Below are 10501 nucleotides of genomic sequence, written 5' to 3'. Positions count from 1 at the left end.
GAAAAAAAGCAAGCTGTACGTCAACATTTAGACGGGCTTCAGAGCTATCTGTCCACAGTGTAGGAGCACTTCCCAAAAAATGGAATACATTATAGATAATTAGTTGTGCACCATTATATTCATAATGAATATAAATAAGGCTAAAAGGAAGTCTACATGTTAAACTTTAATGCCAAAAAAAATTTCCTTTAAAATCCTGCTGAAGGTTTGGATATGAGAATAATGTATGTCATTCCTTTTCATTATTCTAAGATCAAATTTATGAAAAATCCTTTGCATTGCTTCAGTAACAACTTGACATTTTAAAATGTTTTGTCAATAATGGTATGTATAACTGCTACATTTTCATTTTAAACATTTTCACCAATTGTTTTATTTCCATCAATTTTGATTTATCCAGTATGATCTGAGTTACTGAGATTAAAAGAGGTATTTGAAAGAACAAAACATATGTGATTTATTTTAGTTTCCATCAGATTTTCAAAAACAGTAGTTGACAGCTACCAGAATGTTCTGTTCAGCTCAGTTTTTTCTTTTATTAAGCTTTTTATTTTAATTCCAGTATAGTTAACATATGGTGTTATAGTAGTTTCAGGTGTACACTATAGTGATTCAATAATTTTATACATTACTCAGTGCTCGTCATGATAAATGATAAATGTACTCCTCATCCCCTTCACCTATTTCACCCTTTCCCCCATCCACCTCCCCTCTGATAGCCACTAGTTTGTTCTCTATAGCTAAGAGTGTGTTTTTTGATTTCTTTCTTTTTTCCCCTTTGTTCCTTTGCTTTGTTTCTTAAATTCCACATATGAGTGAAATCACTTGGTATTCGTTTTTCTGACTTACTTATTTCATTCAGCATTATACTCTCTGCATCCATGTTGTTGCAAATGGCAAGATCTTGTTTTTATGGCATAGCAATATTCCATTATATATATAGTCTATTGGTTTTGAATATATATATATATTGAATATATATATATAGACTAATAGACTATCCATATATATATGGATATATAGACTATATATATATATAAATCCCACATCTCCTTTATCCATTCATCTATTAACAGACACTTTATCCATTCATCTATTAACAGACACTTGAGCTGCTTCCATAATTTGGCTATTATAATAATGCTGCTATAAACATATGGGTGCATATATCCTTTCGAATTAGTCTTTTTGTACTCTTTGGGTTTACCCAGTAGAGTAATTACTGGATTATAGGATAGTTCCATTTTTAATCTTTTGAGGAACCCCCATACTGCTTTCCAGAGTGGCTGCACCAGTTTGCATTCCCACAATAGTGCACCAGGGTTCCTTTATCTCCATATCCTCACCAACACTTGTTCTTTTTTACTTTTGCCATTCTGACAGATGTGAGTGATATCTCATTGTGGCTTTGACTTACATTTCCTTGATGATGAATGATGTTAAGCATCTTTTAATGTATCTGCCATCCATCTGTATGTCTTCTTTGGAAAAATGTGTACCCATGTCGTCTATCCATTTATTAACTGGATTATTTGTTTTTTGGGTATTGAGTTTGATAAGTTCTTTATAGATTTTGGATCATAACCCTTTATCAGATATGTCATATGCAAATATCTTTTCCCACTCAGTAGGTTGTTTTTTACTTTGGTTGACTGTTTGCTGTGCAGAAGATTTTTATTTTGATGTAGTCCCAGCAGTTTATTTTTGCTTTTATTTTTCTTACCTCAGTAGATATATCTAGAAAAATGTTGCTACAGCTGATGTCAGAGAAATAACTGTCTCTGCTCTCTTCTAGAATTTCTACGGTTTCATGTCTCACATTTAGGTCCTTAATCCATTTTCAGTTTATGTTTGTGTGTGGTGTAAGAAAGTGGTCCAGTTTCACTCTTTTGCATTTAGCTGTCCAGTTTTCCCAACACCATATGTTGAAGAGAATGTCTTTTCCCTACTGCATATCCTGTTCTATTGTTCTCTATATTCTTGTGCTAGTACTATATTGTTTTGACTACTACACCTTTTAGTATAACTTGAAATCTGGGATTGTAATACCTCCAGCTTTGTTTTTCTTTTTCAAGTTTGTTTGGCCTATTCAGGGTCTTTTGTGGTTCCATACAAATTTTAGGATTATTGTTCTAGTTCTGTGAAGAATGGTGTTGGTATCAGTTTAGTTTTTTTAAAGGTGGGCACATTGTCTTCAGAGATTTTATGTGTTGAATTGCAATTACTCTAATTAAAACTTGTTAATTAACCTATACATTGTTTCATTTGCAACCAATCAAGAAAGCAAGAAAGTGAAGCTTAAACTCTCCTCCCCACAATGCTTCTTAAGTTCCATAAAGTTTAAAAGATTGAAGTAGCATAAAAAATTATAATAAAGAATAATAGAATAAAGCAAAATTCCAAAATGCAGAAAAAAACTGAAATTATTGACAAGCAAAATTAGTAAGAATGCCATTGAGATTAACTAATGTCATTGAAATTGATTAAAAGAGAAGCGAACAGAGAAGAACAATGATAGAGAAGAAAATGTTAACTTACATGATGAAATGTTACACCATAAATCAACAGGTTTCAGAGAAGGCAATAACGCCTTGATTTTGAAGTTAGGGGTTACTTAACACTTTACCAAAAAGAAATTAAGAGTTGGTGAGTTGCATAACAAAGCTGCCCCTTCACTTTATCTACAATGTGAGGAAACTGGACTGGACTGTATCTAAATCCCTCTTGAAAAAACATACCATTTATTGATAGACTTTTTTTTTCATGTATATCCACAGCATGTGAAGATGTTCAGGACATGCCAGCCCAAAATATGCCATTTTGATATATTGATTACTTTGAGCTGAAGGCTCAATTTCTCTGCACTCCAGAGAGTGCAGAGAGATTTCTCTGAACTCCTTCTAACTGCCTAAAGACAGACCCTCCCTAGGAATTCCATTGTCATAAACCCCTCCCTGGGAATTTCACCAACACACTCTTAGCTATAGAGAACAAACTAGTGGCTATCAGAGGGGAGGTGGATGGGGGAAAGGGTGAAATAGGTGAAGGGGATGAGGAGTACATTTATCATTTATCATGACGAGCACTGAGTAATGTATAAAATTATTGAATCACTATAGTGTACACCTGAAACTACTATAACACTGTATGTTAACTATACTGGAATTAAAATAAAAAGCTTAATAAAAAAATAAACTGAGCTGATCATATTTCATACATCTATTCCATGAAGGGCCCTACATCTTTCCTAAAATTCATTTACTCTCCCTCAGTGGTCTACAATCTCCCCTCCCCCATCACCATTAAGATATAGGTAAGCTCCGAAATCTCACTGATTTTTGCTAATTCACTTTTGTTTTCCTTTGATATCCCAAGCATGTAAATTAAAAATTAATACATTTCTATACATATTCTCCTGTTAATCTACCTGTTGTCAGTTTATTTCATAAGACCAACTATCGAACATAGGTTCAGAGTCATCAGACCCAATCTTGAGATCACAAAGATTGAACTCTGGTTTTCATTGTTATAATACAAAGTGAATTTTATTATGAACCTGGAAATTATGTCTGGCATTAAAAATAACTGTTGACATAAAAATTTTTAAAAATGACATTTCAGTCTATTTTATAAACCAAACCAACACATGCACTTCTACTCTGTATTAAAATAACATTAACTACAAGGATAGTGTTTCATTAAATTACTTTCTACCTTGCTTACTAAAAGGCAAAATGACTTCTGATTTTGGTAGTTGCCACTCATAATCTATTGGAAGGGTTTTTATTGGGTGAAACTTTAAAAATATCTACGCATAGACAGTGTGATATAAATATGTGAGGAAGTATGTTTTAATTTATTTTTAAGCTTATTTATTCATTTTGGGAGAGAGTGTGTGTGTGCACTAGTGGGAGAGGGGCAGAGAGAGAGAGAAGAGAGAATCCCAAGCAGGCTCTGCATTGTCAGCACAGAGCCTGACGCAGGGCTTGAACTCACAAACCATGAGATCATGACCAGAGCAGAAGTCAGATGCCTAACAACTGAGCCACCCAGGTGCCTCATGTATGTTTTAATTTCGACTCAGGGTAGTTTGTTAGCATTTGAAAAACTGTAATCAGAAGCCCACACTGCAGAGACAGATGCTTCAAGTGTTTCAGCTCTCATTTTCTCCAATACTGAAGGATTTATTATTTAACAAAAGAAATATAGGACTTTTTCCCCCATTGGTGAAATGAGTGGTGTTCAAGATGTAAGTCAACTAGAAATAACATACCAGTACCTCAACTCTTGAGAAAGAAGCAAAATATTTAACAAGGCTAACAGCCAATATCTTCAAGAGTCATTCCCTAGGCCTAAGGACTTTTCTGAGTCTTTTGTATACACTTTTCTGAAAGATCTTGTCACTTGATATGACTTGAAGTTTAGCTCAGTGAAGCTTCTGGCATATTGTTGCAACTGCCTTATGAACCTTTTATTCATGGTGCTTGACAGAATGCCTAGAATGACCGCAAGCTGGAACTTCAAGCTTGCAGACTCTTTGCCTTCTTGTTAATAAATACTTCTTTGTTAATAAATATTTATACATGTGACAGAATTTGGTTGAGACAACAGGGGTTAACCTCACCTGTAAGCAACAGCTGTAAGCCTCAGTGACCATTGATTTCTGGAGGTTACTGATATCTACCAAAATATTGTCATAATTTTGAATGGCCAAATTGGCTTAAAGCAGTTTGTAATAAGGGATTTCTCTCTAAAATCATTTTTTCAATAGCCCTGTAAACATCATGGTATTTGGAGACAAGTAATAATGTGTCAACAAAGTCTAAAAGGGCTCGGCACTGAATGCTTATTGATGGCACATAAAGTGCAAGAGACCTGGGCATACCAAGTAGAACCTGAAAAGGTAGACATGTGAAGGAACTACGGTCCAGCGGGGGAAATAAATGCTTAAGTATTTAAGTACAATACAACTTGATGGGTATAAAGACAGAGATATGCATATAGAACTGGGAGTAAGAAGGTTCGTAGAATAAAGGAAAACTTCCTGGATAAAGTAACCTTCTATTTGGGTCTTCAAGAAAAAATAAGATTTACCAGTGAAAAGTCAGCAGTAAAGGTTTATAGCGGCAAAGGCACATAAAAGAAAAATAGCATGTTGTGTATGGGGACCACAAAGAGTTAAATGTGCCTGGATTATAAAATACTAGGTAGGTAGTTATAAAATGAGCAGGAGAGGCAGCTAAGAGCCATAGAGGTCTGGTCATGTTGCTGTGAGTCACTTTTGAGAAGCTTGGCTCTTAGTCAAAGGTTACCAACTTTTTCAAATGTCAGTGCCCCTTTTTCACATGGATGAATTTAGGGCTTCCACATGATCATCACTTCACTTTTATTATTCACATACATTTAAAAATACACAGTATTGGGGCGCCTGGGTGGCGCAGTCGGTTAAGCGTCCGACTTCAGCCAGGTCACGATCTCGCGGTCCGTGAGTTCGAGCCCCGCGTCAGGCTCTGGGCTGATGGCTCGGAGCCTGGAGCCTGTTTCCGATTCTGTGTCTCCCTCTCTCTCTGACCCTCCCCCGTTCATGCTCTGTCTCTCTCTGTCCCAAAAATAAAATAAAAAACGTTGAAAAAAAAAAAATTTAAAAATACACAGTATTGGGGCGCCTGGGTGGCTCAGTCTGTTAAGCGGCCGACTTCGGCTCAGGTCATGATCTCACGGTCCGTGAGTTCGAGCCCCGCGTCGGGCTCTGTGCTGACAGCTCGGAGCCTGGAGCCTGTTTCAGATTCTGTGTCTCCCTCTCTCTCTGACCCTCCCCTGTTCATGCTCTGTCTCTCTCTGTCTCAAAAATAAATAAACATTAAAAAAAATTAAAAAAAAATACACAGTATCAGTAAGTTACAAATTCATTAAAATTTAGGAATTTATTATTTATATTAGTAATCATAGCCTATACCTATATGCTTTTGAAAAATTGTCATGTATATGTTATGAAATATGATTTGTTTGGCCTATAATCAAAGACTGCTGCCAGTATAGATTTGCAAACATTAACCAAAATTTCAAAATATTCCTGAGGCCACAAACCGGGTACCACACTACAGCTCATGAAAAGTCAATGAAGACTTTCAAACCCAAGAGAGAGCTGGCCAGAAGAATGGCCTGGGAGAGCAAGACCCTAGACAAGGAGAGGGGAAGGTGGGTGTGGTGTCTCTTCACTTGAGAGATCCTGCAGGAGGGCAGTGAGAAAGTGAAATGCTCAAGAGTTAACTGATTCGTTGGAAATGGTGAAGGAAAGGGAAGAATCAAAACTCAATACGGGAATGACTTAGGTGAACGAGGGTGACCTTGAATTTGTTTTGGACATGCTGATCTAAGCTGACATGAAGTAAGAAAATGCACAGTAAGCAGTTAGGTAAAGACTCCAAAATCAGAAGCGTCCACAGCACATAGCTTGTGATCACCTAATGTTTATGAGACCACACAGGGAGAGTAGCTATAGAGTAAGAAAGAAGGATAAGAGCATGAATTGTAGAAAAATGCCAAAATCTGAAGGGTTAGAAAAGAAAAAGGAGTGAATGAGATAGAGAAGGAAAAGAGGCATCACGGAAAACAAGTAAAGTTTGGGATCATGGAGTTCATGGGGAGGAAAGAGTAAAGTAGGGAGGAAGATGATATGTGTTCAGTGTGGTTCAGGCAGAATCATGGATCACGGTGGGCTGCTGATATGCAGTGAGAAAATGTGAAATAGAGCCAGAAGCAGCTTTAGAAATCATCTAGTCTACTCTAAACCTCTCATTTTGCAGATAGGAAACAGAGGTTCAGAGAAATTTGGTATCTAACTCGTAATGAACTGTTAATGGCGGAGCTGGAGTTTGAGCCAAATTCCCTAATGGAAGACCAGTATGCACAAAACTGTTATTGAAGCCTGATAGTTAAAACTACCTGGGACCAGTGTCCAAATTTTCTTAAGATAACAAGAGGGTACAGTCTTTACAAAAACACTGAAGTTTCCAGGGATATATTGGCCTGGGCATCTCATTAGCTTCAACTCATTAGCTTTGCCTCGTTTGCAAATCTATAAAATTTGCATAAGGTATTTTATCCCAATAAAGAGGCACAGCACGTCCCTCCACTCCTCTGTGCTGAGGGCTGGAACTGTGGGATTAGGCACTGATACACTTCTGCCTACAGTTTCTCAGCCCCCTTCCAAATCCAACCATGGTGATAGCATACTTCGCTGCTGAGGAAGAAAACATTTGTATGCTGGACACCTGCAGCCACTGACCAAGTAGTTGAGGTATGGTGTGGCCTTTTATGTCTACCTCTAAAGAAATGTATGTGTGGTGGGGGACGGGGGGTGGGGGTGGGTGGGTGTGAATCAATAGATATGTTTGCTCTATATCGATTGCTTTTATATTTAACAGTAAATTCTTAAGTGGAATAATCCTATGATAAATAGAAATGGTTTGGTAAATGAAGGCCAAGTTGGTTTTTAGTTTTCATGGTAAAACCAGTGGAGTGAATGTATTGCAGCTACTCTAAGTTTCTACTTTTTGTAGTTTTGATAGATATCATGGAAATTAAACATTTTAATTTAAAAAGTTCAAGCGTCCTAAGTTTCATAAAGTAGAAACATTTTAAGGTCTTCCTTCTGGAATGGTGTTTGTGGCCTTTTCAAAAAGGGGAGTATATGAGTTTTGTTTTCAATCTAGAGTCGGATTTAAAGAAATATACTATATGTTGAAGATTCTGCATGAAATAATCCTTTCAGAAAAGAATGTTCTCGTTTTAGTTTTTGTTTGTGTTTTTTTTTTTTTTCAAACAAAGAAGTCAGTTCTTGTCTCACAGATTCCCAAACTTTCTGGAACACAACTTACAAAAACCATCCTGATAATTTTCAGGGAGCAAAAACATTAGAAAGGTAGTTTAAAGTATATCATGCTTCCAGTTTCCTCTGGTATAGTGAGAGGAGCAAGGGTAAATGGTTTGCTTTCTGTCACTTTGGCAGTGGTGGTGGTGGTATGGTTTTCAGAGAAGGAGGGCTCTTGCTGCCTTTCAGAGCAGCACTTACTGTGAAGTAGTAATAGTAAATGTAAACATTTTGGTGAAGTTCCTCATATTCTATCACATACTCAGATTTCCACATTATTGTATTTTAAGGTAATTATTAGGTAATAAACACGTTATAATCAGGACCTATGGAGCCATTGCACATACTCACTATTTCCAGTCTCCCAGGTTTTTTAGGCTTAATAATAAATAGTTCTGATTCAATCAAGAAGGAGAAAGATGTCAAAACACTGTACCAATTTAGATGTGAATTTAGTTAGGTTTCACAAATGTATTAAAGATACATAATTTATTTCCATATGTTGAAATTATGAAAGTCTAAAATTATGTTCAGCTTTTAGAGGAAACTTCGTGCATGGCAAACTCTGAAACCTTGTCCACACAGAGAAAAGGCAATGGCTTTAAAAACTGATTAAAATACACAAATCAAACCAGACATTGCAAACAATACTTTATTTTCACAGTGTTACTGCATTCTTGGCATAAAATGAAACGAAGTCCCAGACATAAATGGTCAGCTACATTGACCTGGAGATCAATGTCACTCCTGAACATTTCTCTGTATTAAATGGAAAGCACAAGTGTTGATTACTCACCCCGTAAAAGGCACTGTGTCGCTGGTTATGGGATACAACATCCCCACCCTGTACTTGGGAGACAAGCAACAGTGTGTCCCAGGGGCTAAGTGGTACTGTGAGCCCAGGCAGTGTCTCGCTGCCTCCCAGTGGACCAGGTCAGATCACTTTGATTCACTTACTCTTTTCATTACCTTAAAAAAATAATAGTAGTACATTACTGCAACAAGTGCCCCAAATATAACTCTAATTTCCTGAGGAAAGATACAAGTTCTCTTTGAATTGTTCCACTAACAGAATTCTCCTAATCTAGTATTATGAAAGGTAATTTCCTTAGGGACCACTAGGAAGATGCCTTGAAAAGGATTTATTTGAAACTTTAGGGAAAATTTTCTTTCCAAAGACACTTCATTCATAGTTTTAAAAAACAGGACATTCAGTATATTTGAAAATATAGATTTGGCTAAACTGAGGTGATGTCTTAAGTTTGAGACCATCTGTAAAATTTTGTCAAGAATTACGTAATTTATTTCTCTTGAGATACAAAGTCAAATATCTAAGCCAAAGACTATTCAGTTACATTTTTATAAAGCAATGAATGAGAATAAACAATAGCAATTATCATTGTAATTTCTTAAAATGATGAAAATACAATAACTTTTGAGAAAAATTTTAATTTATTTGAAAGAAGTTTAAATATTCCTGGAAAAAGAAACTATTGCCAATCTCAACAGCCTTATCAAGATATTTTTACCTTTTCAGGTAACTGGCCAGTCTAAATTAGAACAAAAATCTTGGCAGTAACTCTGACCCCTGCTAAGATATTATATATTGAAAAATAGATGTATTAAGAGGAATAAATACAAGCTGGGGAATCTTTGAGGAGGCTATCGACTTAATTGTACTTGGCCTATAGTTAAGAGGTCAAAAAATGACCAAGTTTATAATTTATTTATAGTAATCACATTTTATAAATATAAAATAGACAAACATTTGTTTGTATAAAAAAGATAAACCTCAACACACACAAATAGCAACCACAATTAACTCCTGCCAATCACTTCTTTACTTTGAAAACTTTAAAAAATACAGACAAGGTTGGAGAATATTGTAATGCATATTCATCTACCTGATACACAGAATTAGCAAAGATTAATACTGTATAAGACTTTTGATTCAGATATTTTTATATACTTGTATAACAATAGGTTTATCTTGCAGCTGGCCTGGGGCAACGTGGAAGTCTGGCTTGACTTTTGGCCCAAACATGACCAGGTTTTCTAGCTGGTGATTTACATTGTGCTGGTTAAAATCTACATAGAGTATCAAGTCATTTGCAAATAGCGAAAGTTTTACTTCTTCCTTTCTGACTTGGGGGCCTTTTATTTCTTTTTGTTGTCTGATTGCTGAGGCTAGGACTACTATGTTAAATAGTAATGGTGAGAGTCATCTTGTTCCTGACCATTGAGGACAAGCTCTGAGTTTTTTCCCATTGAAGATGATATTAGCTGCAGGTCTTTTGTATATTGCCTTTATGATGGTGAGATGTATTCCATCTATCCCAATGATCTGAAACTCTCCTGGAGGTACGAACTTTCCTCATTTGTTAAAGGCTATATAGAGACGGTTTGCCCCTGGTTTAACCAATTACACAGCCTGGCTTTAGCCAGCTTTAGCTGTGCCCAGGGCTATGTACAGGTGTCTCTGTAATCTTATTCCTGGACTCCCCAAGAACTAAGGGGACCCATATGTACTTTGGTGACCCATAATCTGAAGATGAAATCGATTCCACTGAGAAAGGCCCCTGAGGGCCGTATACAGAGTTTTCAGACCTCTCTGTGATTGCCTGCACT

This window comes from Neofelis nebulosa, chromosome 3 (assembly GCF_028018385.1).
Source record: "Neofelis nebulosa isolate mNeoNeb1 chromosome 3, mNeoNeb1.pri, whole genome shotgun sequence".
NCBI lineage: Eukaryota > Metazoa > Chordata > Mammalia > Carnivora > Felidae > Neofelis > Neofelis nebulosa.
Note: the sequence above shows the minus strand (reverse complement) of the source record.